This window comes from Dermacentor silvarum, chromosome 1 (genome assembly GCF_013339745.2).
Source record: "Dermacentor silvarum isolate Dsil-2018 chromosome 1, BIME_Dsil_1.4, whole genome shotgun sequence".
Taxonomy (NCBI): domain Eukaryota; kingdom Metazoa; phylum Arthropoda; class Arachnida; order Ixodida; family Ixodidae; genus Dermacentor; species Dermacentor silvarum.
In genome coordinates, this window is record NC_051154.1 from 368170740 (window position 1) to 368188208 (window position 17469).

The 17469-nt window shown below is 46.7% G+C and overlaps 2 long non-coding RNA genes across 3 annotated transcripts in view; one reads left to right on the plus strand and one right to left on the minus strand.

Moving 5' to 3' along the window:
• Positions 1–17469, minus strand: part of LOC125942412 (uncharacterized) — a 161720-nt gene that overhangs the window by 136573 nt on the left and 7678 nt on the right. The gene's annotated exons all lie outside the window — the stretch shown is intronic.
• On the plus strand, positions 6863–8975 carry LOC125942415 (uncharacterized). Of its 2 annotated transcripts, none has more exons than XR_007465085.1 (3): positions 6863–6950; positions 8006–8284; positions 8934–8975. It is a non-coding gene; the product is annotated as an uncharacterized LOC125942415 (long non-coding RNA). The 2 variants fall into 2 exon arrangements; XR_007465086.1 differs by lacking the exon at positions 6863–6950 and adding an exon at positions 7685–7736.

The window sequence follows — 17469 nt, forward strand, 5'->3', positions numbered from 1 at the left end:
GGTGGGCCCTGAAAAAAGGTATATATTGATAATGATCTAGTAAAATACAGTTGTATCTTCTCTGGCCATGCATATATAAAATGAATTTGGAATTTTATTTTCGTTGAATGAATCGAACTACGTCTCGCGTTAATTTAAAAACGCTTTTTTTCTTTCCCAGTGTTTATTCCCTCCAAACATAGTCGCGCTTCAATCGCTGCTCCCATAACCACCCTTGCTGATGTCGGTGACAATTGGTTCTGAACCGCTTTTCGCCCGAAGCTTCGCGACCTATGTGGATCGACCTTGGCTTTACCAGCTATATTGAAGACGTGTTCTCGCTCTGGCGGCGCGTCAACTCATCCATGGACGAAGCTGACAAGATCAAGCACATCATGAAAGGCATCGATGACCACGCCTTCCAGATGCTCGTCGCCAAGAGTCCCCAGGCGGTAGCCGAGGTAATTCAGCTCTGTCAGCAGTATGACGAGCTGCGCAAGCAGCGTGCCTCAACACGTTGTGCTGCTCAGCAGGATACCGCGGATCTCGATCCCTTGGATTTCAGCCGCGACGCTGCTGACATTTCTGCTTTAATGCCGCAAATAAAGCAGTTCATCCGCCAGGAAGTCGCGCGGCAACTGTCTCTGGCGACTAGCCCTCCTGAGCCGGTGACATCCTTGGCTCCTTCGCTTCGTCAGGTGCTTCAAACGCAAGTTGCTGAGGCGCTACCACCTGGCCCTCATCCGCAGCCGGTTGTTGGACCACTGACTTACGCCAACGTTGTCGCCCGGCCTTATGTTCCTCCGGCTCCTGACGCCTACCGGACCACCGGAACTTTCCCTGTACCGCCACCACCTTCACGTCCGGTTCCGGTTCCTTACTCGACCGCTGGAGCCTCTGTCGTCAAACCGTGGCGCACACCTGATAACCGGCCAATATGCTATTCCTGTGGTTGCCCGGGCCACGTAGCACGATTTTGCCGCCGTCGCAACTACCGTTTCCCTGACAGTGGGAGCGCCTCCGGCTACATGCCTTCTCGACTTCCGCGTCATGATGTGTCTAATCTTGCTCCGGACTCGTCTTCTAGTCGCCACCCCTTCGATTCACGCCGGTCGCCCTCCCCACGTCGTCGATCCCTTTCCCCCAAGGTTCGTCGACTCAGTCCTGCCCGCGAGGAAAACTAACAGTCGCAGTTCCCGAGGCAAGAACTGCGTTTACGTCGAACATTTCAAGGCCTCATTTTTCTCCTGCGAAGGAAATTGAACTGACCGTAGATGGCGTCACCGTACACGCACTTATTGACACCGGAGCCGCCGTTTCTGTTATTAGTGAAAAGTTTTGCCGCAATTTGAACAAAGTGAACACTCCACTTACCTATCTATCGCTGCGTACGGAAACCTCGCATTGCATTCAGCCTTCAGCATCATGCACATCTCGAGTCGTCATTCAAGACGTTTTGTATGTTGTCGAATTTGTCGTCCTATCCCGTTCCTCGCACGACGTCATTCTTGGATGGAATTTTCTATCTGTAAATCAAGCTCTTGTCGACTGCGCTCTTGCCGAACTTACGTTGTCAGCGCCGTGCTTTGACCCTGACGACCCCCAGACTACTAAAGTTGTTGCTGCCTCGGACATCGACATCGCACCTTTTTCAGCCGCTCTGGTCCCTGTGTCGTGTGACTCTGTCGCGAACTCATCTGTTTTGTTTACGCCGTCAACCTCTTGTGCGAGCCATCGCAACCTTCTGCTTCCTTTTGCTATCGTCAGTTTTTGCGGCGGTACTGCTGCCCTTTACGTGTGCAATCCTTCCGCGAGCCCTTCATCCATACTCCGCGGCGAGTGCCTGGGGAGCTCTGAATATTTCGACTGCGTCCTCCCGGCTACCATGTTTGACGATGCGGCATCACTTCCGCTTTGCGCCGTCACTCCTCCTGGCGCGACCGATGCCCCTGTGGACGTCTTCGCTCATGCCGTCGACTCGGCACTCACACCTGTCCAGCACGCGAAAATTATCAAGCTCCTCCAGCGTTTTCGGACCTCATTCGACATTGTACAGGTGTGCATTGGACAGGCGTACTGAAGGCAGTGGGCCACGGTGCTGGTAAAGGAAGAAGACAAGCAACGCTTGCTCGCCCGCTTCGCCATAGCTCCCTCTTGACTTGTTTCGGTCTACCGCCGAAGCTCTAGATCGAGTGCTGCTAAGCAAACATCCCCATTGCAATATATATATATATATATATATATATATATATATATATATACGGACAACGGACGACGCGGGATGAAGCTCGGCCCTCAAGTGCTTCGCTCTTAAAAGCACGTTCCACGCCGTCCGGGAACAAGCCACCCCCATAATGGCGACATCTGCGATTACGATCCGTAAAACCGATGCGCACAGCTTCTTTCGAACACCGAGCGAGTCCTCGAGCACGGTCGCGCAGCGCCGCAAACAGACAAACAAACAAACCAAAAATAAATACAACGTGCTCGGTGGGGCGCGTGAACACTTACCAAAAGTTACCAAGCGCACGCCGATTAACCGTCATCTCAATTTCCGGCATAGAAGGGAAAGGCTTAGCAAGCGCCAAGCGGCCGAGTTGGCGAAGACACTTACCACGACGCTTAGCTGAAGAGCCAAGTCCGACGCTCTTGGCCGCGGGTGGTTCTTCCTTTGTTTTCACCGCTGCCGCCGTCACCTGTGAGCTGTCGGTTATGTCGCCCATAGTGCCTGCAAAGTAGTCGAGGAGCAAGTGATGCACTTTGACTTGAACAAAGGTCGGGGACAGCTTATATGGGCGGAGCTCGCTGCTCACCTATCTCCCGTTAGAGCGGTCAAGCTAAAATGACGTCTTCTGGAACGCCAGGCAGCAGACGACGCATTTTTTCCTCTCGCTCACGCGCACACCTTGAACCTGCGCCTCTCACTCTCTCTCTGCCTTCTGCTCGCTTTCACAAGTGGCCAAGCCGACGCCAGTGTCGTGTGCAGATGAAGCTCATGTCCCCGCTGTCTCTACACGCTCGTGCAGGGCGTTCGATCGGCGTCTGTGTTGTCCACTTGTGTTCGTGTCTGCGCGCCTCACCTTTCTTGCATTGCGCTCGAACGCCGAGCGTTCCGCGACTGCTCCCACTGCCGGGTGTTGCCATGGTAATGGAACGCAGACATCTTTCGCATTGCTATGGCTTGTCCATCTGGACGCGAGAACGACGAACGTGCCACCGAGTGACCTAATTATGGTGGTCGAGGTCATGACCGTCGTTCCGCCTTGAAGGAAGGAATTTTTAAACGAGAGACGCGACTGGCGTGTTACACCGTAGCCTAAAAAAATTATGCCCATTCTTCGAAGTAGCATGCGTCTCCCGTTGAAGGACGTGCAATGCAGGGGCGGATCCAGGTTTTTTCTGAGGGGGGGGGGGGGGGTCAGCTTCTGTCAATGATGATGATGATGATAGTAGCCTTTCTGATTTACTGAAATGCACCGTTTCTGCTCACGATAAACCCGCGTTTTATACGGCTAGAGCAACACCTGTAGCCCGCCGTGGTGGCTCAGTCATCTCAGGTGTTGCGCTGCTGAGCAAGAGATCGCGGGATCGAATCCCGGCCGCGGCGGCCGCATTTCGATGGAGGCGAAATGGAAAAACGCCCTTGTGCTTGCGTTGTAGTGCACGTTAAAGAACACCAGGTTGTCAAAATTAATCCGGAGCCTTCCACTACGGCGTGCCTCATAATCAGAACTGGTTTTGGCACGTAAAACCCCAGTAAGAGGAAGAAGCCCTTTAGCGAAGCCAGGTATCGGTTTCTCCGAGCTTATAGGAAAAGGACGTTACCCAATACAGCCATGTGCTTGGCGGCTGTGCCTGATAATACAGGGTGTTCAAAACTAAGATTTATATGGTTTTCTTAAAATTAGGCACGGGGAGGCACGCGAAGACCACCTGTGCAAATAAGTTATGTGGCCAGGTGGGCACAAAGTGAGATGATAATTATCGCTGTGAGCAGCCGAATTAACTAAAGTTGAACAATTATTTTTTCTTCGACTACAGTAAGTGGGTATGTTTGCATTGAAAACTTAGAGACAGTCGTGTTTCTACACAGTATCGATCGGAAGAATTATTCTAGCGTGTTCGTGCTCCGAGATATCAGACTCCAAATTTCAATTGTCGTACTGCGCAGAGTTATCGAGTCGATGCGGGAGTGGTTTATGCTTTGCGTTGCTGTGGAAGGGAGGCATTTTGAACATTTTTAGTTCATTGAAATCCTGATGGGTGAAGTGTTGTCATGAGATTTGTGCATGACAACACCAAACTTAAAGCGGCAGTATATATGAAATATTCGTTAGCATAGCTAAAAAGGTTACTGCGGTTGATGGTGTAGTTGTTGCTTTTGATTTCAATAAAACTTACAATACTTGGAAATAAGCAGTCACTTTATTTGCGTATAGTCCAGGCAATGACCATGCCCGGTCGTGTAGTCACCATTACGCACGCGCATTGCCCTCCGGCTTCTCCGCTCGCGCCATTATCTCGGCGTGGCAGCTGTCGCCAGCATTGCAGGCTGCGCGGTCGCGTGTTACGACAGCGGTTACGGGTTCTTCGATTTTTTTTTTTCGCCAGCCGTGAGGGGAAGGGGGACAGTTATTATCTTTGCCAATGCCTCCGCCGCGTTGTCAGACTAAACGCCGCACTCAACAGCCGCGTCACATCATGGAAGAGCTTTGCGCCAATCCTCCCTCTCTTGCATGCGTAATCATGCGAACGACAATTAAAATTTGGAGTTGGATATCTCGGAGCATAGACATGCTAGAAGAATTCTTCCAAGTGAAACTGTGTAGAAACACGACTGCCTCTAACTTTTGAATACAAACATACAAACTTACTGCAGTCAATACATAAATAGCTAATTATTCAATTTTAGGTAATTCGGCTGCTGACAGCGATAATTATCATCTCACCTTGTGTCCCCCTGGCGACATAACTTATTTGCGCAGGTGCTCTTTACGTGCCTCCCAGTGCCTAATTTTAAGAAAACCATAAAGCTTAATTTTGACCACCCGGTATGTCTAGCCTGTATTGTTTCTTAAAATAAAATTTGGGATGATCTTTCGCAGGTTTGTTATAAATGCGTGAGCACGGGTCCGTCTTTGGAGTTCTGTTGGGACACCTTGATTTCCTTAAGAAGACTCTTTGTGTTCGGCTGAGACACCTTCGTTTGCTTTGGAGCTCCAACGCGGCAACCACTTCGCTGGTTGTTTACGATATGCCAATCACCGCGTATGAAGATGACTCATGACGCCAGCCAGAAGAACGATGTGGCCTAGTAGCCGAGAGCGCGAGCCAGGGTCTACATGTTTTGTTTCCCACGCGACGTCATCCTTTTACACAAGGCACGCACCTGCTCCCGTTTCTCTAACCAAGCGTGGTTAGCGGCCAACGCCCGCGCGCTGGCGTTGGCCGCTGACGTCACGCTCCTCAACTTCGCAGCCGCTGCTCGAGGCTTCGCCACGCTCCGCGAGAACGGCCACTCCGATAATAAACGTATCCGGCGGCTTTGAGCCTCCTATGCTTAATGCACGACAATCAAACTGCGAAGTTACGATGAAAAACTTGTAGCGTACGAACGGTACTGTGCTCGTACTGAGTATTGTCAACGTGTAACTGTGATCACACTTCTTCTTTCTGGGGTTTTACGTGCAAAAACCAGTGATCACACTGAGTGCTACAGTTAAAAAAGTTGCCTATGCGTAGTTCACATTTTAGCTGTTAGCTGTTATTATTTATATATGAACACTTCAGCGAGAGATCTCTTTCATTAAGCAGGTTGGTTGCGGAACCGATGACAGCCAATGAGGCAACCAACGACACCTCAATGGGGAACAGAGTTGATCAGGCGCGAAGGCGCTCGCACGGACATCTGCGTGCTCGGCAAAAGGGACGTCCCCTCGTTCATTCGACGCCACCGATGGGACGAGTAAGGCACGGCCGGCGCCAGGAGGTCCAATGTGTTCATGAGAAAAAATAACTACGGCAACTTCGCGACACCACACCCCTACGGAATACAAATAAGCTCGTGAGCGAGCTAGCTTGCTGCATGGCTGATACCACTGGTACTCGCGAAAAATAATTTTGAAGAATGCTGGCGGCCATATTTTTTTTGCGACAGGGCCATCCCTCTGTCAGCGAGGGGGCGATGCAGAAATCGGAGGGGGGGGGGGGTCAGGACATCCGGACATCCCGCCTGGATCCGCGCCTGCAATGTGTGTTTTCAGAACAATTTAAAACGGGTACGAAAAAGGAAATACTGTTTGGAACCTCAACACTGTTATTTGCTTCGTCAAAAACTTTCGTGCTCCGCGAATTTTTACAAATGGTATCATGACGCAAAACTGGCGCGGCGGACAGTATTACGGTACAGCTGCGCGCAACGTCGCCTGTGCTGTGTAGACGAGCAACGTGTTTGAAAGTATCGCTGCCTCTGATTTTAGCTTTGACGTGCGCGTTATAATACTGCTTTTGAACAGTATAGGCAAAGCCATAATGAGAAATTTGTTATTGTCGTCTACAGGTTTTCCCGCTCAGTTTAATCCGAACGCCAGCTATTTTAATCGAAGCGCCAGTCAATTTAATCCACGCTCCACACATTTATTCCTAATATCAACTAATTTAATCTACGCGTCAAGTATTTTAATCCTCGAGCCAGTGAATTTAATCCAAAGTGTAGGTCCTCTTGCGGGATGTTATAGGAACTTCAAAACAACGAAGAAATGTTATAATTTTGCGCCGACCAATCGTAACTGAAGTAGACCTCTTCATACGCTAGGAAGCATACTTCAAACCACATGAAAAAGAGTCACGTGACATAACGTAACTTTCTTGAGGCTCTCATGGGTCATTCCCAACCACACTGACATGAATATCAAACGAACGGGAATTGAAGAAGCTATGCGATGGTGCACACATAACGAATGTCAAACCAGGTGGGAAAAAGGTGTCACGTGGCCTCACGGAGCTTTCGCTGGTCCATGCGTGATTTCCAACCATATTAACATGGATATCAAACGAACGGGCTTCGAAGAAGCTTTGCGATGGTACACACGTAACGAACGTCAAACGAGGTGGGAAAATGGTGTCACGTCACCTCACGAATTCGATGGTCCATGCGTGATTCCCAACCATATTGACATGAATATCAAACGAACGGGTTTCGAAGAAGCTTTGCGATGGTACACACGTCACGAACGTCAAACCAGGTGGGAAAATGGTGTCAGGTGACCTGACGTAACTTTCTTCAGGCTTTCATGGGTCCTTCCCAACAATATTGACATGGGTATCAAACGAACGGGAATTGTATTAGCTATGTGAGGCTAGCGCAAGACAGGGGTAATTGGAGACTGCAGGGAGAGGCCTTCGTCCTGCAGTGGACATAAATATAGGCTGATGAGGATGATGATGATGCGATGGCCCACACATAACGAACGTCAAACCAGGTGAGAAAAGCGTGTCACGTGACCTCACGTATCTTTCGCTTGCCCATGCGTGATTCCCAACCATTCTTACATGAATATCAAACGAACGGGCTTCGAAGAAGCTCTGCGATGGTACGCACGTCGCATACTTCAAACAACGTGAAGAAGAGTCACGTGACATCACGTAACTTTCTTCAGTCTCTCATGGCTCATTCCCAATCATACTGACATGGATATCAAACTAACGGGAATTGAATAAGCTATGTGATCGTACACACGTAACGAACGCCAAACGAGGTGGCAAAAGGGTGTCACGTGACCTCACGTATAATTCACTGGTCCATGCGTGATTCCCAATCATACTGACATGGATATCAAACTAACGGGAATTGAATAACTATGCGATCGTACACACGTAACGAACGTCAAACGAGGTGGCAAAAGGGTGTCACGTGACCTCACGTATAATTCAGGCTGCGTGATTCCCAATCATACTGACATGGATATCAAACTAACGGGAATTGAATAACTATGCGATCGTACACACGTAACGAACGTCAAACGAGGTGGCAAAAGGGTGTCACGTGACCTCACGTATAATTCGCTGGTCCATGCGTTATTCCCAACCATATTGACATGGATATCAAATGAACGGGATTTGAAGAAGCTTTGCGATGGTACACACGTAACTAGCGTCAAACCAGGTGGGAAAATGGTGTCACGTGACCTGACGTAACTTTCTTCAGGCTCTCATGGGTCATTCCCAACCATATTGACATGGATATCAAACGAACGGGAATTCAAGAAGCTATGCGATGGTGCACACATAACGAATGTCAAACCAGGTGGGAAAAAGGTGTCACGTGACCTCACGTATAATTCGCTGGTCCATGCGTGATTCCTAATCATATTGACATGGATATCAAATGAACGGGCTTCGAAGAAACTTTGCAATGGTACACACGTAACGAACGTCAAACGAGGTGGTAAAATGGTGTCACGTGACTTCACGTATAATTCGCTGGTCCCGGCGTGATTCCCAACCATATTGACATGTATATCAAACGAACGGGCTTCGCAGAAGCTTTGCGATGGTACACACGTAACGAACGTCAAACCAGGTGGGAAAAAAGGTGTCATGTTACCTCACGTATAATTCGCTGGTCCATGATGTGATTCCGAACCATGTTGACATGGATATCAAATAAACGGGCTTCGAAGAAGCTTTCGATGGTACACACGTAACGAACGTCAAACGAGATGGGAAAATGGTGTCACGTGACCTGACGTAACTTTCTTCAGGCTCTCATGGGTCATTCCCAACCTTATTGACATGGATATCAAACGAACGGGAATTGAATTATCTATGCGAGGCTAGCGCAAGAGAGGGGTAATTGGAGATCACAGGGAGAGGCGTTCGTCCTCCAGTGGACATAAATATAGGCTGATGATGATGATGATGCGATGGTACACACATAGCGAACGTCAAACCAGATGGGAAAAGCGTGTCACGTGACCTCACGTATCTTTCGCTGGCCCATGCGTCATTCCCAACCATTCTTACATGCATATCAAAGGAACGGTCTTCGAAGAAGCTCTGCGATGGTGCGCACGTCGCATACATCAAACAACGTGAAAAAGAGTCACGTGACATCACGTAACTTTCATCAGGCTCTCATGGGTCATTCTCAACCATACTGACATGTATATCAAACCAACGGGAATTAAATAAGCTATGCGATTCTAAACACATAACGAACGTGAAACCAGGTTGGAAAAGGGTGTCACGTGACCTCATGTATCTTTTGCTGGCCAATGCGTGATTCCCAACCATACTTAACATGGATATCAAACAAAAGGGCTTTGAAGAAGCTCTGCGATGGTACGCACTTCGCGTAATTCAAACGTGAAAAAGAGTCACGGGACATCACATAACTTTTGCCAGGCTCTCATGGGTCATTCCCAACCATACTGACATGGATATCAAACGAACAGGCTTCGAAGAAGCTCTGCGTTTGTACACACACAAAGGACGTCAGACCAAGTATAAAGCAGTGTCACGCGACCTCAACACTTTCAACAGCCATTGGGTGATTCACGAACATACGAATATGCATATAAACAAATGGGAATCGAACAGCCACTGTTACTGTTGCCACGTAAAATGACGGAAACCGAGAAGAAAAGCGCGTGGCGCGACTTCACGTAACTCGGAATCGAATGTAACTGACTGCTGAACCGATTGACATGGATATCACGGCAAAAAGAATTTACCTTCAGAGGAGCTGGTACTCATAGAACTTAATCGGTAAAGCTTGGCATAATTTTTTTTTGTTTCCTCGTCCACGAAATATGTGCGAATTCTGGTTTCGCTGATTGCTCTTAACACATTAACGCTGCTATTCGAATTGTTGTAAAGTTCTCGTTACTCGGAATGCTTTGCTGATTTGCGCGTAACTAATGCGCACTGACTGAACTGGAAAAGATGGTTTTATTTTTTTTTACAGCGAAGCTGTTTAAGCCAGGCGTAATTTGTCGTGCGTAGCCATGGTAGCCATGGCAACTCAAAGGAGGACTCCTCGCCAGCTCCCTGCTTTTCCGACCCCCGCCTCTCTTCTCTCCGCTGCGCGCTGATCCAGGAGAAAAAAAGGCGAAAGCTTGCACTAGGCAGCGCAAACCTCAAGACACGGCGAAGCTGGCCGATTGATATCGAGTGGCTCGCCTCCAACGCGATCGGCGGTGGCAAGCAGCAGCGTTCGTGGCACTGTGCCAGCCTTCGTTAGCCTGCCTGTGTTTGTGGTATGCCAGGAGCGCTGTCGCTCGTAGGCGCCTACGCGTCCTGCGCTAGTCACGCGAAATGTCGCGAAAGGGAAGGTACCTCCGAAAATGATCGCTCGAGAATACCGAGTTAAGTTAAACCAAGTTAAGACCTAGCAGCGCGCAAGTTCATACCTAGCAGTAGCAGCCAGTAAGCTTCGCTGTGCCTAAGCTTTGCGCGACCGAGTGCAAACTTGCCTGATATTTTTTTTGTAGCCGAGTCAGGATCTTTCTGTTGCTCAGTACGTGCTGCACAAAATTGTTCTTCCTAGCATCAAGGAATCCCCCGAATACACGCAAAATTCCCGCGTGACTGGCAGCTCGAGGCACTTTGCGTGTATTCGCGAGCTTCTTACACGCTCCGAAAAAGACTTTTATGTAGCACTATTGAGCAACAAAACAAAAAGCTGTATTTGGAGTTTTTCATGTAGCTGGACAATTTTCTCATCGAAACTATTCATATAATTTTTATGTTTGACAGGTTGAATAATTAATACTAATTATGTAATTAGACAGAATGCAAAATAATTTCAGTATCTCCAAGCGACGGCAAGCGAGATTACTTTGGTTCTCCCCAGCTACGTGGCATTTGCATATTTTTAAATCTTGGGGCATGATAGTTGCGACACCCTGTATCGTATACTTCTTTTCCGGAAGAATGGACTGTACGGTGCTCTGGAACTTAAACGCCATAATCGCACCGCATGACGGTTGGCGCTTTTTGCACCATCAGTCAACAATGTGTGATCACGGGGTATCAAATTCGTCACAAAGGCTCTGGCTATCATCGTTAACAACAATGTCTCAACTCGGTGGACCGAGAGCTCATAGATGGTGCAAAATTACTCGCAGCGATGCCCTCGGAGCGTTACCTTTCAATCGCTGAGCACTGTACCTTGATCGTTACCTCTGCGTGCAAGGACACCTTTGCTTACCCGCCGGGGTAGCTAAGTCAGCTAATCAGCTAAGTCAGCTAATCCCGGCCGCGGCGGCCGCATTTCGATGGAGGCGGAATGCAAAAACGCCCGTGTGCTTGCGTTGTAGTGCACGTTAAAGAACCCATGTGGTCCAAATTAATCTGCAGCCCTCCACTACGGCGTGCCTCATAATCAGAACTGGTTTTGGCGCGTAAAACCCCAGAAAGAAGAACACACCTGTGCTTGAGATTTTCGGCTCGCCGCGGTGCACCCAATAAATATTATTTTGAGCTGCTGAGCTCGAAGTCGCGGGTTTTACCGCGCTCTCGACGACCGCATTTCGAAGGGGCGAAACTTGACAACGCTCGTATACTTAGATTGAGGTCCACTGTGAAAAACGCCAGGTAGTCAAAATCATTTCATTATCGCCCACTACGGCATGTCTAATAACTATATCATGGTGATGCACGAAAAACCCCATATTTAACCTAACTCTTTATTCTCTTTTAATCTGCCTGGAAGCCTTGTGCCCAGTTAGCGCTTGCTCACGACTCTACTAATTCAGTTATACTGGGACGGCTGTAACTGAAATAAAACAGGAAAATGTATTGCTGTTTATTGTAAAACGGTTTAAAGAAATACGTTAATTGAATTATGGAAATTTGTTTATAACCAGAGCAGCACCCACTGAGGCAATCTTTCTCATCGATTAAAGATGGCCTTCACATGTCGCAACAGTTCAGTGCGGCATCTAAAAAGGAAAAGGTGTGCTCGTCATATGAAGTACAGTCTGCAATTTACAGTCCGTCAGCGCCCAACTGCTTCAAGTTTCCTCCCTTTCTAAACGTGTCAACAATTCTCTCTCTGTCTACTGTAGAGACTGACCTGTACTTCATTTTCTCTTCGTCTTGTTCTTTCCAGGATCGGCAAAGCCGTCGAGAGTTTGCCCCATCCATCGCTACAGAGCAGAGGTACTGGACGTTGTTCATGAGCCGAGATTCACGGCAAGAGCATTGGCATCACGTGCTGATGAAAAGCTACTGTAGCACTTTGCTGAGAAACCGTCACTTCGGGCGAGAAGATTGTTTTCCATAAGCCGAAACGGCCCTCTGCTGACCCATTTTACTATACAATAGTTTCCGAAACCTTCTGCGCTGGCCCTAACTTTTTTCTAACTTAGAAATATTGAAAAAAATCTTTTTTCACCGAACTTACTCGTCATTGAAAAAAAAATTAAGAAACATCGTGCGTACAGACGACAGTGAAAATGTGTGTACTCTGCAGCAGTGACTGTGGAACCAGTAGCTATCGTCTGCAACTAACTGACGTGTAAGCAGTCGTCTGCTTTCATCTCATTGAACTGCTTGCGGGTAACGTGCAGTTACAGAGTATATATACCGACCTTTTGCTGTCGCCTGTACGCACGACGTTTCTTTTTTTTTAACATTTACTGAAAAATACAGCAAGAACATGGTACGAGTATATTGTCCATCAGTTCTTTTGGATTTGCGCTGTCAACTGAAATCCACGCTGCAGCCACCACCTTCCGCGCCCTTTCGCATTGGCCACATCGAAGTAGCTCAGCGAAGACACCGATACCATATGGCTGGCGTTAAAAAGAAACTATTTTTGAATGCTAAACGCCAAAAAAAGTGCCTAATCACCTACGCTCACAATCCGCCGAGCAATGTGCGCAATTACCGCAGACAAAATGTTGACTACTTGAACGTTGTTTCACATCCAGCGCGTTTCAGAACACTTTATTGTTGATGTATTTAGAAAAAAGCAATGACGCTCTACACTTTTTAGGATTTTCCTACATTAAAAGGAGTTATGTCATGTACAGTGATTTAAGGTACTGTTGTCACTGCCATCTACCGAACTTCATTACAATGCACCTACGTAAGAGTGATGTGCAGCCAAAAGAAATGAATGAATGAATAAACAAAAATATTTCAAGGAAATGTTTTTAGCTTCGTTTTCTAATAACATGTGTATTTACGCGATTGTAGTGTTATAGCGGTCTTTTGGTCAGCAATAAAACTGTTTAACTGCAGCAGGGTTCGTACGACATGTTCCCGCATGTACGCATTTTATAAGCCGGGAGTACCCTTTCGAAGTTAATAAAGGGCAGAGTCTTGAAGTACTATTTTTTATAGCGCAAGTACTCTTTTGGCGAGTTCCCTGGCCACGTCACACGAAAAGTCTGACGTGGCTTGTATCTCCAGGAAAATTCGTAATTAGCGAAGTTAAGACATTTATCATTACAATAGCATAAATTTTGAACATTTCATTCTTCATAACAGATAAGGAATAATTTGACCAAACAGAAACAAAGAAAATTATAAAATACGCAAAAAATGAAACTATCCTTTTCCAGTTCAGTCAGCGTGCAGTAATTACGCATAATCAACACAACATTCCGAGTGAGGCGAACATCACAGCCATTCGAAAGTATAGTTAATGAGTGAATACTAACTACTGAAACCAGAATTCGCACGTCTTTAAGTCTCCCTGTGTGTGCGAGGAATAAAAAAAGTTATGGTAAGGTTTACCGATTCAGTTCTATGCGCATCACCTCTTTTCAAGGTAAATTCCTGGTGCCGTGATATTCATGTCAATCAGTTCAGCAGTCAGTCACTTTCGATCCAGAATTACGTGAAGTCATGTGACGCGCTTTCGTTCTTGGTTTTCGTCGTTTTACGTGGAAGTAGTCACAGTGGCTGTTCGATTCCCGTTCGTTTATTATGCATTGTTAGTGTGCTCGTGAATCACCCAATGTCTGTTGAAAATTTTGAGGTCACTTGACACTGCTTTAACGTGGTTTGACGTGCTTTTCGTGGGCACAAGCCCAGAGCTTTAGTGAACCGCATTCGTTTGATACCCATATCAGTATGGTTGAGAATGACCCATGAGAGCCTGGCTAAAGTTACGTGATGTCACGTGACACTTTTTCACGTTGTTTGAAGTACGCGACGTGCGTACCATCGCAGAGCTTCTTCAAAGCCCGTTCGTTTGATATCCATGTAAGAATGGTTGGGAATCACACATGGGCCAGCGAAAGATACGTGGGGTGAGGTGACACCGTTTTCCCACCTGGTTTTACGTTCGTTATGTGTGTACCATCGCATAGCTTCTTCATTTCCCGTTCATTTGATATCCATATCAGTATGGTTGGAGATGACCCATGAGAGCCTGAAGAAAGTTACGTTAGGCCACGTACCACCATTTTCCCACCTGGTTTGATGTTCGTTACATGTGTACCCTCGCAAAGCTTCTTCGAAGCCCGTTCGTTTGATATTCATGTCAACATAGTTGGGAATCACGCATGGAGCAGCAAATTATACTTGAGGTCACGTGACACCCTTTTCCCACCTGGTTTGACATTCGTTATTTGTGCACCTTGTACATCCTGCACTATGCTTGCATCGGCAGAGAGTATGAAATCTATTTCATTCCTTGTTTCTCCATTAGGGCTTTTCCAGGTCCACTTCCTGTTGCTGCGCTTCCTGTTAGGTAAGGTTAAGTGCAGTGACCATAGGTTAGTGAGGTCTAGGATTTCTCTCAATTTGAAGAGAGAGAGAGTGAAATTAGTCAAGAGGAAACAGGCCAACCTAGAGGCAGTCAGGGTAAAAGCAGACCAATTCAGGCTGGTGCTCGCAAACAAATATGCAGCTTTAGAACAGGAAGATGAAGATAACATAGAGCTAATGAATGAAACCGTAACTAGGCTGATCTCAGAAGCAGCAATTGAAGTGGGAGGTAAGGCACCAAAGCAACCTGTAGGGAAGCTCTCCCAAGAAACAAAGGACCTAATAAAGAAACGGCAAAACATGAAAGTGTCCAACTCAAGAGATCAGATAGAATTCGCTGAACTGTCAAAACTGATCAACAAGAAGAAAGTAAGGGATATTCGAAATTATAACGTGGGAAAATTGAGGATGCCGTAAAATATGGACGCAGCATGAAATCAGTAAGAAGAAAACTAGGCATAGGACAAGGCAAGATGTATGCACTGAAAGATAAGCATGGTAATATCATCAGCAATTTCGATGAAATAGTAAAAGCAGCAGAAGAATTCTATACTGACCTGTACAGTAGCTAAAACAGCCAAGCTTCTTCCATTCGAAATAGTGATGAACCGGATACAGAAGCTCCTTCTATAACTAGCGATGAAGTTAGAAGGGCCTTGAAAGATATGACCAGGGGAAAAGCGCCTGGAGAAGATGGAATAACAGTAGATTTAATCAAAGATGGAGGAGATATCATGCTTGAAAAGCTTGCGGCCCTTTATACGCAATGCCTCACCACTTCAAGTGTACCAGAGAGCTGGAAGAACGCCAACATTATACTTATCCATAAGAAGGGAGACGTTAAAGAATTGAAGAATTACAGACCCATTAGCTTGCTTTCAGTATTGTATAAAATATTCACCAAGATAATTTCCAATAAAATCAGGACAACACTTGACTTCAGTCAACCAAGAGAACAGGCTGGCTTCAGGAAGGGGTATTCTACGATGGACCATATCCATGCCATCAATCAGGTAATCGAGAAATCTGCGGAGTACAATCAACCTCTCTATATGGCTTTCATAGATTATGAAAAGGCATTCGATTCAGTAGAGATATCAGCAGTCATAGAGGCATTGCGTAATCAAGGAGTGGAGGAGGCATACGTGAATATCTTGGCAAATATCTACAAGGATTCCACAGCTACCTTGGTTCTCCACAAGAAAAGTAGAAAGATACCTATCAAGAAAGGGGTCAGGCAAGGAGACACAATCTCTCCAATGCTATTCACTGCATGCTTAGAAGAAGTATTCAAGCTCTTAGACTGGGAAGGATTAGGAGTGAGGATCGATGGCGAATATCTCAGCAACCTTCGGTTTGCAGATGACATTGTCCTATTGAGCAACAATGGAGAGGAATTACAACAAATGATTGAGGACCTTCATCGAGAAAGTGCAAGAATTGGGTTGAAGATGAATATGCAGAAGACAAAGATAATGTTCAATAGCCTGGCAAGGGAACAAGAATTCAGGATCGCCCGTCAGCCTCTAGAATCTGTAAAGGAATATGTTTATCTAGGTCAATTACTCACAGGGGACCCTGATCACGAGAAAGAAATTTACAGAAGAATAAAATTGGGTTGGAGTGCATACGGCAGGCATTGCCAAATCCTGACTGGGAGCTTACCACTGTCGTTGAAAAGAAAAGTGTACAATCATTGCATTCTACCGGTGCTAACATACGGGGCAGAAACTTGGAGGTTAACAAAGAAGCTCGAGAACAAGTTAAGGACCGCACAAAGAGCAATGGAACGAAAAATCTTAGGAGTAACTTAAAGAGACAAGAAGAGAGCGGTGTGGATCAGAGAACAAACGGGGGTAGACGATATTCTAGTTGACATTAAGCGGAAGAAATGGAGCTGGGCAGGCCATGTAATACGTAGGATGGATAACCGGTGGACCATTAGGGTTACAGAATGGATACCAAGAGAAGGGAAGCGCAGTCGAGGACGGCAGAAAGTCAGGTGGGATGATGAGGTTAGGAAATTCGCAGGCGCAAGTTGGAATACGCTAGCGCAAGACAGGGGTAATTGGAGATCGCAGGGAGAGGCCTTCGTCCTGCAGTGGACATAAATATAGGCTGATGATGATGATGATGATTTGTGCACCATCGCAAAGCTTCTTCAATTCCCTTTCGTTTGATATCCATGTCATTATGGTTGGGAATGACCCATGAGAGTCTGAAGAATGCTACGTTAGGTCACGTGACACCCTTTAACCATCTGGTTTGACGTTCGTTACGTGTTCCATCGCAGAGCTTCCTCAAAGCCCGTTCGTTTGATATCCATGGCAATATGGTTGGTAATCACGCATGGGCTAGGGAAAAATACGTGAGGTCACGTGAAACCTTTTTCCCACCGGGTTTGACATTCGTTATGTGTGCATCATCGCATAGCTTCTTCAATTCCCGATCGTTTGATATCCATGTCAATATTTTTGGGAATCACGCATGGGCCAGCGAATTATACGTGAGGTCACGTGACACCTTTTTCTTACCTGGTTTTACGTTCGTTACGTGTGTACCATCGCATAGCTTCTTTAATTCCCGTTCGTTTGATATCCATGTCAAAATGGTTGGGAATCGCGCATGGGCCAGCGAAAGATACGTGAGGTCACGTGACACCTTTTCCCCACCTGGTTTGACATTCGTTATGTGTACACCATCGCATAGCTTCTTCAATTCCCGTTCGTTTGATATCCATGTCAATATCGTTGGGAATCACGC